Raw genomic sequence first — 13,347 nt, forward strand, 5'->3', positions numbered from 1 at the left:
ATACTTACCTGGCGTAGGGGTTTACAGTGATCAATAAGGCTGTTCCCCCAGGGTGAGGCCCTCCATTGCACTACGGTTGGGCTGACCCCTGCGATTATCCCTAATGCGGATAACTCGGGCGCGTAATTTTTGTTAGCCGGGACTGCGTACGCGCTGTCCCGAATAAATTAATTCAAAATAAGTTTCAAATTCAAATAAAATGAAAGCAAATAACGGGCGTTCATAAATTTCTCACTCCGGATAAATCGCCGATTTATCTTTTCTGCCTCCCACTCAGATCCCGTACCGAATAACAGTGAACAGTCTTCGCGTAAAAGACCGACCTAGTGGATTGAATTAGAAGGAAATAAAACCATAAATGCGATTTTCTACTCCCTCTTCCCCTGATATTTTTATAGCAGTAAGGAAGAGCCCCAGAAGCCCCTTTGATCCGTTTGCCGACGCCGACAGTCGGCAAAAAAATAAAACTACAAAGTACCGACAAGGAGTGACAGAACTTATATTGTATTCTGTAAACTTTCATTATGGTCAGAAGGTCAGGTCACCTATAAGGATATCAATTGTCACAAAAGGTGCATGTCTTAGATAACGTTACAAACAACAACGTTGTGGCTGTGACAGGTGACAGTTGATTTCAAACCGTATATGACCTTATCAGCGGCCATGTTAGAAGGAGAGAACTACACCCACCTACGACCACAACAATAAGTATTGAACACCTGTTATATGGCACTCAGAAGATCTGAATTTTATATCATCATATCATAGCATACTACGAAGTACGAATATCTCTACTTCGCTGTTAGAATTTATATCAGTTTGACTTTGGTTGCACACCATGACAACGTAGTTGATAAAGCATGAAAGATATTACAAACTTGTTCAAGTTACATTGACGTTAAGATTTAACATCGTTGTTATTGTAGTTAGTAATAATTCTACTTTCATTTACAGAAACGGCTTCGGAGATTTAAAAAATCTGATTTCAATTCAACACCTGTGTAGGAAGCAAACAATTTTCGGGTTTTTCGCCACACCAGCATATCATAAAAACCATGGTCATAAAAAGAGCACACGACAACATACGACAACATAGTCCGTGGTGAAAGGTAAGTTTTACTACTTTTTAAAATTTAGAGATTATTGTACTTTGATGACCATCAAATAAATGTCTGTAATAAGGAGGTTTTGTAGAAAGAATAAAATTATGACTCATAAATGGTAACATTATGGTCGCCATGCGATCAACAAAGCTAAGCATTTAATGCCCTTTACTGGTGTCAGTAGGAGCCACCATGTCTATATTACCCCTTTTACTGGTATGATTTTAGTGGGTCGCAATTAAAAATTAAAATATCGTTATCGCTTCTCGGCCTTTTGGCTAAGATCAAAGTGTAGCAAAGCATAGTTGCACCATCTGCCAATAAAGCTTTAATACGAGTAGCATTTTAAATTTGAACCACAAATTCAAATTACAATCTTGTGCTAAAACCGACAGTCCATCCTGTCAATATTTTCTCCTCCAAAGGAGTCGGGAGGCGTTCACCTCGAAGGCCTCCCAAGAGACGATGATAACGCATCTATAGCGTCGTCAACCCACACTTCTGAAGCCGACGGAAGAGGAAAAGCACGGGAACTCCGTTTTTCAAAAATTGTGGAGCAGCTGAAGAAAAATATCAATGTTCTGAAGTGTTTAGATTGCAGTAATCTTCACCGAAGCCTTGTGAACAACCCCAAAGGCACATCAAATCCGAACATAGCCGAAACACTGGAGACGGCTATCGGACATTTGAAACGGACACACAACATGCAGCGGAAAAAAGCCAGCACGAGCACGACGGGTAAGCAGCAAAAACCCACTATACCTAGCGATAAGGAACCCGAACCGCTGATAAAACCGATGGATATTGAAAATATTGGTTTTAAAACACCAAAGAAGTGTATTAAAATCAAACACTTATTCACGCAACCGACCAGCCCAACTACTGAAAATCGATACAACGTACTGGACAATGAACAACATTTAGACACTCAAATGGAGGACGAAGAAAGCATCGAACAAATGATACAAACAAAGACAAACACAACACTGAAAACAAAACCGAAAGGAAGCAACAAACCACCCCCCATAGTTATAAAAGGCAAACTACACTGTCACAAAACTTTTCTAGCCGAAATAAAGAAAATTACCAAAAAGAATATAACTTTGAAGTATGCAAAAAACTCGGTTATATTGTATCCAGACGACGCCGATGACTACAAGACGCTCTTGAGACAACTGAAACAGGAAGACACGGAATTCCATACGTACACAACGGCCGAAGAAAAAACACATGCGTTTGTTCTTCGTGGACTTGACGGTGACATAAGTGAAGAAGAAATCAAACACGATCTACATGAGGAATACAACATGAAAATCCACAACATCTACAAAATGAAAAACACATTTCGACCACTCTACCTAATAGTTACCGACTCTAAATACACGGTAACTAAACTAAACCAAGAAATTAAAACGGTTATGGCTGTTAGAGTCACGTGGGAAAATCGAAGAAATCAAAAACAAATTGTGCAATGTCAAAGATGTCAAACCTGGGGACATTCAAGACAAAACTGTACCCGAAAACCAAGGTGCAGTCGATGTGCAGAAAGCCACGAAATTGTTCAGTGCCCGAACAGGGACTTTGAGTCGAAATGTGCTAATTGCGGGGGCCAACACAGAGCAATAAGTACCACATGCCCAGTTTACCAATACAGAGTAAACAAACTGCGAGAGAAGAAGCTGGTAGAAGCACCACCACCTGCAAAACCAGCCTGGCAGAACAAAAGACCGCAAAATAGGAACCAAGAACAACCACAACGGACGCAACAACGACGAAGAGAACGAAACTACGACGAGGAGTTTCCTGATACTCTGAGCCGTAGGAGCGAGCACGAGGACACGGGGAGAGTGACGAGTAGACGAGGAACAGCCGGCATGACCCAGGTGAGAGACCTTAATGATGCATTTGTCGAACTGAATTCTCTGATTGACTTAAATGAAGCCCTTATGGCAGTTAAACATTTTACTAGAATGTTGCGAGAGGGGGGAAATACTTCAAGAGAAAAATTTGAGATTATGACTCAATTTTTCAATGAAATTTTACCGAAATATAAAATCTAAATCGCGTTCAAAATAATCTGTTGGAACTGCAACGGGATTTTCAACAAATTAGGGGAATTAAATGACTACTTGACTTCGAGAAATGTTGACATAGCGATAGTTTTGGAAACAAAACTTCGTAATGAAGACAAACTCGACATTCAACGATACACAATAGAACGACAAGACAGACCTGACAGACGAACCAGAGGCTACGGCCGAGGAGGAGGCGTGCTCATTTTAATCAAAAATGGCATTCCTTATAAGCGACTGCCAAATTTAGGCACTACAATAGAACATGTTGCTATTACACTTAAAAACAATGCAACAATTGCAGGTGTCTACGCTCCTCCCTGGCTAAATATGACTGAAAATGACCTAACTCCATTCTTCATCGTAACTCCGCGATGCTTATTACTCGGCGACTTAAACGCGAAACATACACTCTGGAATAACCACATAAATAACAGAGCGGGGCTTTTATTGCACTTTAATTCTCTATGGAAAGTAACAAAAAATCTTCGAAAAACAAATGAAAAAGTCCCGACCATTACGCATAATGGACGTGACTTTTTTACAAACGAAGACAAAGCAGAAGTAATCGCAGAACACTTTGCAAACGTCCATAAAGAAACACCTGACACGACTGACGAACAACGAAACATAACAAATAGAGTGGCCAGGTTTGTCGAGCGAAAATACCCCATCCCACCCCGCACTTATACTTCACTTCAAACCACTCCTGGCGAAGTGAAAAAATTCCTTCAAAGTCTCCCTAACAATAAAGCTCCTGGACCAGATACTATAACCTACAAACTCCTCAAAAATCTTCTACGAAAAACCATAGTCCAACTAAACCACATAGTAAACGGCATCATCTTACACCAACATTTCCCAACTCAATGGAAATCCACTATAATTGTACCCATTCCCAAACCTGGAAAAAATGCAACCAACCGCGAGTCATACCAACCTATATCGTTGGTCAACTCTGTCGCTAAACTTGTTGAAAAAATTCTCCTGGAAAAAATAAATAGAGAGGTGAAAAAACTTTTCATAACACCACTATGTTGGCCGCAAAAATCGCTTGTGAAGCGTATAATAAATTCAACCAGGAGATGAATACAGCAATGTTATTGCTAGACTTTTGACTTTTGACTCGGTATGGCACGCGGGGTGGATATACAAACTCTTTGCCATTCATAAACTTCCTCTTCACCTAATATCCTTAATTCACTCCTACATACAAAATCGAACTTTTCAAGTTCGCGTTGAGGACGCCCTTTCCACCCCAAAAAACCTGCATACAGGTGTACCCCAAGGAACAGTTCTTTCTCCTCAACTTTACATCCTTTATACTGCAGATATTCCTAAACATCCCATGACAAATCTGGCCCTATACGCAGACGACACGACAATCTACAGTCACTCTTACTACGCTCAAGTAGCAAAAATTCGGATTAACAACCATATCAGAATTTTATTACCATTTTATGACAAATGGAAACTTAAAATTAACGCTCAAAAAACGGAACTAATTGTCTTTACTAAGAAAAATACAAATTATAACATCACCCCACTTTTCATACAAAACATTCCGATAACACCGAAAAATCAAGTAAAATACTTGGGCGTAGTATTTGACCGAAGACTTACCTTTTATTCCAACGTATCCTATCTTATCCAAAAACACTTTGCCGCATCCCAAAAATTATATCCCCTAATGAATCCAAACTCCCCTTTAAGTCCAGAAAACAAACTTTTAATTTTCAAAACCATACTTAGACCAATACTGACTTACGCTGCTCCTGTCTGGAACATTGTACCTTACAGACAGAGACGACGACTACAAGTGCAACAAAACAAATCACTGAGAGCAATAACGTCCTCCAGAATTTATACTAGAGTGACAGACCTACACAACATGACTGGTGTTGAATACATCAGTCAATTTATAGACAACATGTCCGAAAAGTTTTATACCAGTCAAATTCAGGGCTCTGAATTGACCCGAAATTTAACGGACATAAGATTTGATCCAAATCAAAGACAGATACACGGACCCATCTACAAACGGTTACCAATCTACTCCCGAAATTTACAACCACCTTAACCACTTCAACACTGAAACAAACGCACGCACTTACACACGATTACTCTAATTTCTCCACTCACCATAAAACTTCACTGAAACGTACCAACAACACGGGGAGTAGGTGGGGACTTACGCACGAAAAGCCATTAAGGCCTACCGTATATTCAAAACGGTACCGATTTTTAAAGGGTTTTTTTTTCTTTCATTTTTCCCTAATTTCAAATTTTGAAAGTAAATTCAACCTCTCGCAGCTTTTCATAAAAAATACGCTTTAGCCATCAGCGCCAGAGAATTCTAAAGTTCCCGCATAAAGGTCTCGCATCTGGGAGGCGGGATGTTACTCTGAAACAACCTCACAATCCCGATGTTTCTCAAAGGCTTAACATCCAGCCTGCCTGTTTATCAGGTTTTCGTGTTCGCGCCTATTCGCTTAGCGTATTAGGTAACAGCGGGCAACACACGTCATTTTCATCTTTTGTACATAATACATTCACCTGTAAATATGTAAATAAACTTCATATATATATATCAAAGTGTAGTATCTGTTCTTATCAGCTTAATATCTGATACGTCCCGCATGCGGGACCAGTATATTAAACTGATTTTTGGAAATTGACGGAGGTTAGGGGCTTGCTCCACCTCTGTCGCGGGTTGGCCCGGTATTGCAGTACCACCGGAATCGGCCCATTTTAATCAATTTAAATTGAAATTTTCATTTAAACCACACAATTAGTTATTAGTTTATCAAGCTTTGAAACACTGTATCTCGCAAACCACCAACATTTCATGATGTTTTCGTGGAACACTCATTTTAGCTTTATCTTCTTCTTTGTTTTCCTCTTGACAGAAGATTCGTGATCAGGCTTCGGTTTTCTTCGTTGCTCGCTTTGCAATTTCTCGCCACTTTCTTCGATTGTAGATGCTGAGTGCTAATGTCGCAAATTATTATTAGTCGCTCCAAATTGTTCTCCTCTCTTCTCTTAATGTGCTCGAAGTATCTAAGAATTCGAGCTTGCACTATTTTGGATACCTTTGGGGTTCGTTTACTTTTTGCATGATGAACGCATTAGTTCTTCTTGCTGTCCAGGGAACTCGTAGGATGCTTCTCCAGCACCATAGTTCAAACGCGTCGATCGACCATGTTTCTGTTCCGTATAGGAGTACCGCGGGATACAGTGATTTAATAATAGATTTGTTTGTGTTTTATGTGATAGCAGTTTCCATGTTTTTTGGAGGCTTTTCGCTGTCCATCTAGCGAATTTGCATCTACGAACAATTTCCTGAGAACCGCCACCCTCATTTGAAATCAGTGCTCCCAGATAGATGTATTGGTTCACGAATTGACATTGACCCATGTGAAGAATGTCTGGCATATTATTCCTAGTGTCCTGTCGATGATCATAACTTTGCTCTTTGAGTAGTTGATGGCCAATCCAAGGCTATTACTTTCCATTACCAGACTTCCAGAAGATGCACTTGGCTATTTGCTAGTAGGACGGTATCGTCCGCATAACGAAGATTAGATATCTTTATTTCACCAACTGTAATTCACCAACCGTTCCATCCATCGGTCACTCTTCTCATAATATATTCTCCATAGATGTTAAATAGAAGAGGATACATCGTTGACGAACTCCTTTTTCTTTTTTACAGAGATTGGATAGTTGATTGTCAACTCTTACGACTGCCTTTCTGGTTATGTACAGATTCTGAATTAAAAATGACAGATGATCCGGTACTCGCATCTCCATTTCCTTCAGAACTACCCAGAGTCAATTCCAATTAATGCTATCGAAGGCCTTACGATAGTCGATAAAGCATAAGTATAGTGGTCTGTTGAATACGCGACACTTTTCAATGACTTAACGAAGGTTTAGTATATAAATGAAAAAAAGTTGATGGTGATTTAAACCTGTTTATTCACTCGAAGAACAGGCCATTAGCTACCCTCGTGGGCCTAATTGTTCTGTTCTTGAATAAAAAATGGTTTGTCACTTGTATAAATTATGTTGTTGTTGTTGTAATAAACTATTGATTTTATGGTGAATAGCAGTGGTCGCTTTACCACAGTCTAAAGATACTGTGGCTTGATTTCTTAGAGATGGCTCCTGGCGGGGGTTCCAATCTTGACATATAACCTCAGGGCAGACATCTTGTGTCTGTTTGGTGTGGACTGTATATTTTCAATTCTTGTAGGGTTAATAAACTTACTACTCAAACACTTTGACTCATATAAATATAATGTAAGTACTCTTTACATGGGTATTATTTACAAACTGGTATATTTTTAACCAACTAGGTTATAAATAGCTAATTAGCTTGGACAAGGTGAATTCGAGGTTAATTCACTAGTCAACTTCCTCACAATACTTGGATAATGTGAGGTTTATGGAGTAAGAACTTTGAGTCAGAGAAAATTTGAGTTTTAGTAAATTTTGAGAGAGATCGGGCAAGAAAGCGGGGAGACTTTAAAATGCGTGGAGAAAAATAAAGAAGGCACTACGATGAGATGAAGCCTAGGTGAAGCGTTTCCACTTAGACGATGGTGCCAAAGAAGGGTACAATGAGCAATTTACGTGAATTTCGCTTAATACGGAAGGCAATAAGATAGACGCAACAGCAAGGTTGAAAGGTGACCCAATGTAACATTTGTGATGTTTTAAATAAAGTACACCCCTATCTCTCGCAGGCATTAAGAATAGGACTATATTAAGCTAACATATTGTAATCTGGTGAATAAATAAAGGACTCGATCCACTACCTTCATACACCATATAGCATTTAAGGTTAAAATTAGCATACTTTATGTATAAGTTTCGCTTTTAGTGTTCGGGGCGAACACTTGTTGGAAGGGGGAGATGTCACACCCGTGTTAGTAGTTACGGTGCACACCCAGTAACCAGCACAGTCAGCAAGGTTAGCATAATGAGGTCGCTGACGAATATAAAAGATGCACCGTAGCTCGACTAAATCACCAAACTCTGGGGTCTTCCCCAGAGGGAGGTTACTGACTGATCTCTGGGTTAGTCTGGGTATGCCTATTGTGCAACGCAACGTGGATCAGTAGGTGACCAAGTGCCACACCCGAGTATCAGCCCTAGCAAAGGAAATAGTGTGGGCGTGCAGCAAGAGTTGCCGCACCTACTTACCTCCTTTTGCTAGTACAATAACGACTTTACCGGCGTGGTGAATGCCCTCGGACATGAGTCTAGGGTTCATTCATCCCCAATAAAGCGTTTTCCCTCCGTGAACCTTCCGTCTACTCTATCCTGCATCCCACATCATTCCTCTATTGGCTCTACGCCATCTTGGCAATCTGGGGGTAAAATTACTGTACCAATTGATTTAACTTCTCAAATATAGTGAGTTACCTGTGGAAACCTAAGTTTTCTCCCCTCTGGGCTACCCCTTAACGTGTCATGGTGGAGGTGCCCCGTTTGATCCCGGACTACTGATCTTCATATCAGTAGTCACACCCCAGCTCTGCCCCTGACGCTACGACCCTCCGAAAAATGAAGATGTTGATGATTTTGAAAGGACCAGTTTACAGGCTCGCATTTGCCTCAATCGAGTAGGATAAAGTCAAGAGCGACCTGGAGGACGCCATAAAGCAACAGTCTATGCAGTGCAGATTCATTTGGTAAGCGTAAAATTTAAGTGAGTAATTGGGTATCGTAAAAACAAGTATAGTTTGCAAAGTTGCAGTTTAGTAATAACATTGTCTCAATTTTCTAAGCCAGTGACGCTATTTCTGACCTAGGTTCTTTGCTGAGACAGCAAAATAGTGCAAGTATCGTGTGTTTATTTAAAACTAGGTCCAGTGCTAATACATGGTATAGGATTCTTGTTTGTTTATTAAGTAAAAAAATATATTGTTCATTTCAGTGGCCACCGGCCGACCTTGATGCGTCTATCAACAAATTGTCATATCTTTTAAGGAAGTAAAGCAGTAAGTCTTGGAGAAACCAGCATCTTCAGATGGGTCCCGCCACGGCGGTTCTACACCAGTGTGCACGCAAAGTCAAAAAAATCACCCCCAGAGGGCTGGGGGTTAAGAAGTGTACAGATGTGCAGAAAAGCTGCAAAGGACAAAAGATGATGAAGCTCAGGGATTGAGTTTGCAGCTTAGCGAGTACAGTGCCAAGAGGAGGCACTCTGATGAGACAAAGTCTAGGTGATGCGTTTCCGCCTAGATGTGGGTGCCCAATGTACAATACAATGTGTAGTTGACGTAAATTTTGGCCAAAAAGAAGAGCAAGAAGATAGACGCAACACAAGGTTGAACGGTGACCCAATGACAGGATTAATTATTTTTTTGTGTATGAAAACATTATCTAGGAGAGAGAAGTAGTTTTAAGATATTTTTTTAATAAACTTTTTCCCATACCCTCTCTAGCAAATAAGCAACATCGGTTAATTTTAAGATTCATATGAAAATAAGCAAAGATGAGAACTTGATTTTGTAATATAGAATTTTAGTGTTCGAGGCCGCTTTTCAGGGGAGGGGCATGTAACCTAGAAAATACACTATGTCGTTTCCATGTCCATGTCTGATTCTGCTTTCTACGCATCGACAGCACCTTGGTTTTCGGGTAGTTTTGTCTTGAATGGAATGTCCCCAGGTTTGACATGAGGGTTCTGGTTCAAATCAAAATTTTACTTTACATTGGATAAAATGGGCCGATCCGGGCGGTACTGCAATACCGGGCCAACCCGCGACAGAGGTGGAGCAAGCCCCTAACCTCCGTCAATTTCCAAAAATCAGTTTAATATACTGGTCCCGCATGCGGGACGTATCAGATATTAAGCTGATAAGAACAGATACTACACTTTGATATATATATGAACTTTATTTACATATTTACAGGTGAATGTATTATGTACAAAAGATGAAAATGACGTGTGTTGCCCGCTGTTACCTAATACGCTAAGCGTATAGGCGCGAACACGAAAACCTGATAAACAGGCAGGCTGGATGTTAAGCCTTTGAGAAACATCGGGATTGTGAGGTTGTTTCAGAGTAACATCCCGCCTCCCAGATGCGAGACCTTTATGCGGGAACTTTAGAATTCTCTGGCGCTGATGGCTAAAGCGTATTTTTTATGAAAAGCTGCGAGAGGTTGAATTTACTTTCGAAATTTGAAATTAGGGAAAAATGTAAGAAAAAACCCTTTAAAAATCGGTACCGTTTTGAATATACGGTAGGCCTTAATGGCTTTTCGTGCGTAAGTTGTTACTGCTCCAGATTTTGGTTCATGACTCATCCCCTTGTGTTGGATATTATCCAAACACAACATTCAGAGTCCCCACCTACTCCCCGTGTTGTTGGTACGTTTCAGTGAGGTTTTATGGTGAGTGGAGAAATCAGAGTAATCGTGTGTAAGTGCGTGCGTTTGTTTCAGTGTTGAAGTGGTTAAGGTGGTTGTAAATTTCGGTAGTAGATTGGTAACCGTTTGTAGATGGGTCCGTGTATCTGTCTTTGATTTGGATCAAATCTTATGTCCGTTAAATTTCGTGTCAATTCAGAGCCCTGAATTTGACTGGTATAAAACTTTTCGGACATGTTGTCTATAAATTGACTGATGTATTCAACACCAGTCATGTTGTGTAGGTCTGTCACTCTAGTATAAATTCTGGAGGACGTTATTGCTCTCAGTGATTTGTTTTGTTGCACTTGCAGTCGTCGTCTCTGTCTGTCAGGTACAATGTTCCAGACAGGAGCAGCGTAAGTCAGTATTGGTCTAAGTATGGTTTTGAAAATTAAAAGTTTGTTTTCTGGACTTAAAGGGGAGTTTGGATTCATTAATGGATATAATTTTTGGGATGCGGCAAAGTGTTTTTGGATAAGATAGGATACGTTGGAATAAAAGGTAAGTCTTCGGTCAAATACTACGCCCAAGTATTTTACTTGTTTTTTCGGTGTTATCGGAATGTTTTGTATGAAAAGTGGGGTGATGTTATAATTTGTATTTTTCTTAGTAAAGACAATTAGTTCCGTTTTTTGAGCGTTAATTTTAAGTTTCCATTTGTCATAAAATGGTAATAAAATTCTGATATGGTTGTTAATCCGAATTTTTGCTACTTGAGCGTAGTAAGAGTGACTGTAGATTGTCGTGTCGTCTGCGTATAAGGCCAGATTTGTCATGGGATGTTTAGGAATATCTGCAGTATAAAGGATGTAAAGTTGAGGAGAAAGAATTGTTCCTTGGGGTACACCTGTATACAGGTTTTTTGGGGTGGAAAGGGCGTCCTCAACGCGAACTTGAAAAGTTCGATTTTGTATGTAGGAATGAATTAAGGATATTAGGTGAAGGGGAAGTTTATGAATGGCAAAGAGTTTGTATATCAACCCCGCGTGCCATACCGAGTCAAAAGCTTTTTCCATGTCTAGCAATAACATTGCTGTATTCATCTCCTGGTTGAATTTATTGTACGCTTTACAAGCAATTTTTGCGGCCAACAGAGTGGTGTTATGATTCGGCCTAAAACCGAATTGTTCGGGAGGTATAATGGAAAGTTTTTCCACCTCTCTATTTATTCTTTCCAGGAGAATTTTTTCAACAAGTTTAGCGACAGAGTTGACCAACGATATAGGTCGGTATGACTCGCGGTTGGTTGCATTTTTTCCAGGTTTGGGAATGGGTACTATTATAGTGGATTTCCATTGAGTTGGGAAATGTTGGTGTAAGATGATGCCGTTTACTATGTGGTTTAGTTGGACTATGGTTTTTCGTGGAAGGTTTTTGAGGAGTTTGTAGGTTATAGTATCTGGTCCAGGAGCTTTATTGCTAGGGAGACTTTGAAGGAATTTTTTCACTTCGCCAGGAGTGGTTTGAAGTGAAGTGTAAGTGCGGGGTGGGATGGGGTATTTTGGCTCGACAAAACTGGCCACTCTATTTGTTATGTTTCGTTGTTCGTCAGTCGTGTCAGGTGTTTCTTTATGGACGTTTGCAAAGTGTTCTGCGATTACTTCTGCTTTGTCTTCGTTTGTAAAAAAGTCACGTCCATTATGCGTAATGGTCGGGACTTTTTCATTTGTTTTTCGAAGATTTTTTGTTACTTTCCATAGAGAATTGTCGCGTACGTTTAGTTTAGTTAGTTTTTCTGTCCAACATTTGTTCTTGTATGTTTTGATGTCAGTACGTATTTGATTTGTAAGTTCTGTCATTGTCCGCTTGTCTTCGTTACGTCTTGTATTTTGCCATCTTTTTCTTATTCGGTTTTTAGTCCGTATAAGATCTAGAATTTCGTAAGGTAGTCTGTCTTCTTTAGGTTTGCTTACCACTTTTCTGGCGAGAGCGTTTCTTGTTTGACATACATTCCTCGTGAAACTTTCAACCTCGGCTTCAAGAGCCTCAATTGAATTAATGTCACGGGGAATAATAGTTATTTCGTTAAGTCTTTGTCGGTATAATGGCCAATTAAAGTTAGTGTAGTCGTAGACTGTTCGTTGTGTCGTTTCTCTAGCCTCATTCCAGACCACATAGATTGGTAAATGGTCTGAGTTTAGTGCAGTCTCTGTCTGGAGATCAGATAGTCCTCTTAGGCCTTTATTAATGCCTATGTCAATGTAAGATGGTGCGCTATTGTTGTCAAGTGGATAGTGTGTGGGTTCGTCAGTGTAAAGTAGTTGGAGATGGTCATTGTCGTGTAGGTATTGGTGCAATAAAAGCCCCGCTCTGTTATTTATATGATTATTCCAGAGTGTATGTTTCGCGTTTAAGTCGCCGAGTAATAAGCATCGCGGAGTTACGATGAAGAATGGAGTTAGGTCATTTTCAGTCATATTTAGCAAGGGAGGAGCGTAAACACCTGCAATTGTTACATTGTTTTTAAGTGTAATAGCAACATGTTCTATTGTAGTGCCTAAATTTGGCAGTCGCTTATAAGGAATGCCATTTTTGATTAAAATGAGCACGCCTCCTCCTCGGCCGTAGCCTCTGGTTCGTCTGTCAGGTCTGTCTTGTCGTTCTATTGTGTATTGTTGTATGTCGAGTTTGTCTTCATTACGAAGTTTTGTTTCCAAAACTATCGCTATGTCAACATTTCTCGAAGTCAAGTAGTCATTTAATTCCCCTAATTTGTTGAAAATCCCGTTGCAGTTTCAACA

General features: G+C 40.0%; 1 non-coding gene and 2 pseudogenes across 1 annotated transcript; 2 read left to right on the forward strand and 1 right to left on the reverse strand.

Annotated features, from left to right (window-relative positions):
* Positions 1-162, forward strand: LOC145730016 (U1 spliceosomal RNA). Its single transcript, XR_014178503.1, has one exon. It is a non-coding gene; the product is annotated as a U1 spliceosomal RNA (small nuclear RNA).
* A 5,587-nt stretch (positions 163-5,749) lies between these two features.
* Positions 5,750-5,930, forward strand: LOC145730021 (U2 spliceosomal RNA; annotated as a pseudogene).
* Positions 5,931-9,907: 3,977 nt separating this feature from the next.
* LOC145730022 (U2 spliceosomal RNA) lies at positions 9,908-10,081 on the reverse strand (annotated as a pseudogene).
* Positions 10,082-13,347: the final 3,266 nt, after the last annotated feature.

The sequence above is a fragment of the Ips typographus genome, linkage group LG5 (assembly GCF_016097725.1).
Source record: "Ips typographus isolate SLU linkage group LG5, UJ_Ityp_2.0, whole genome shotgun sequence".
Classification (NCBI taxonomy): Eukaryota; Metazoa; Arthropoda; class Insecta; order Coleoptera; family Curculionidae; genus Ips; species Ips typographus.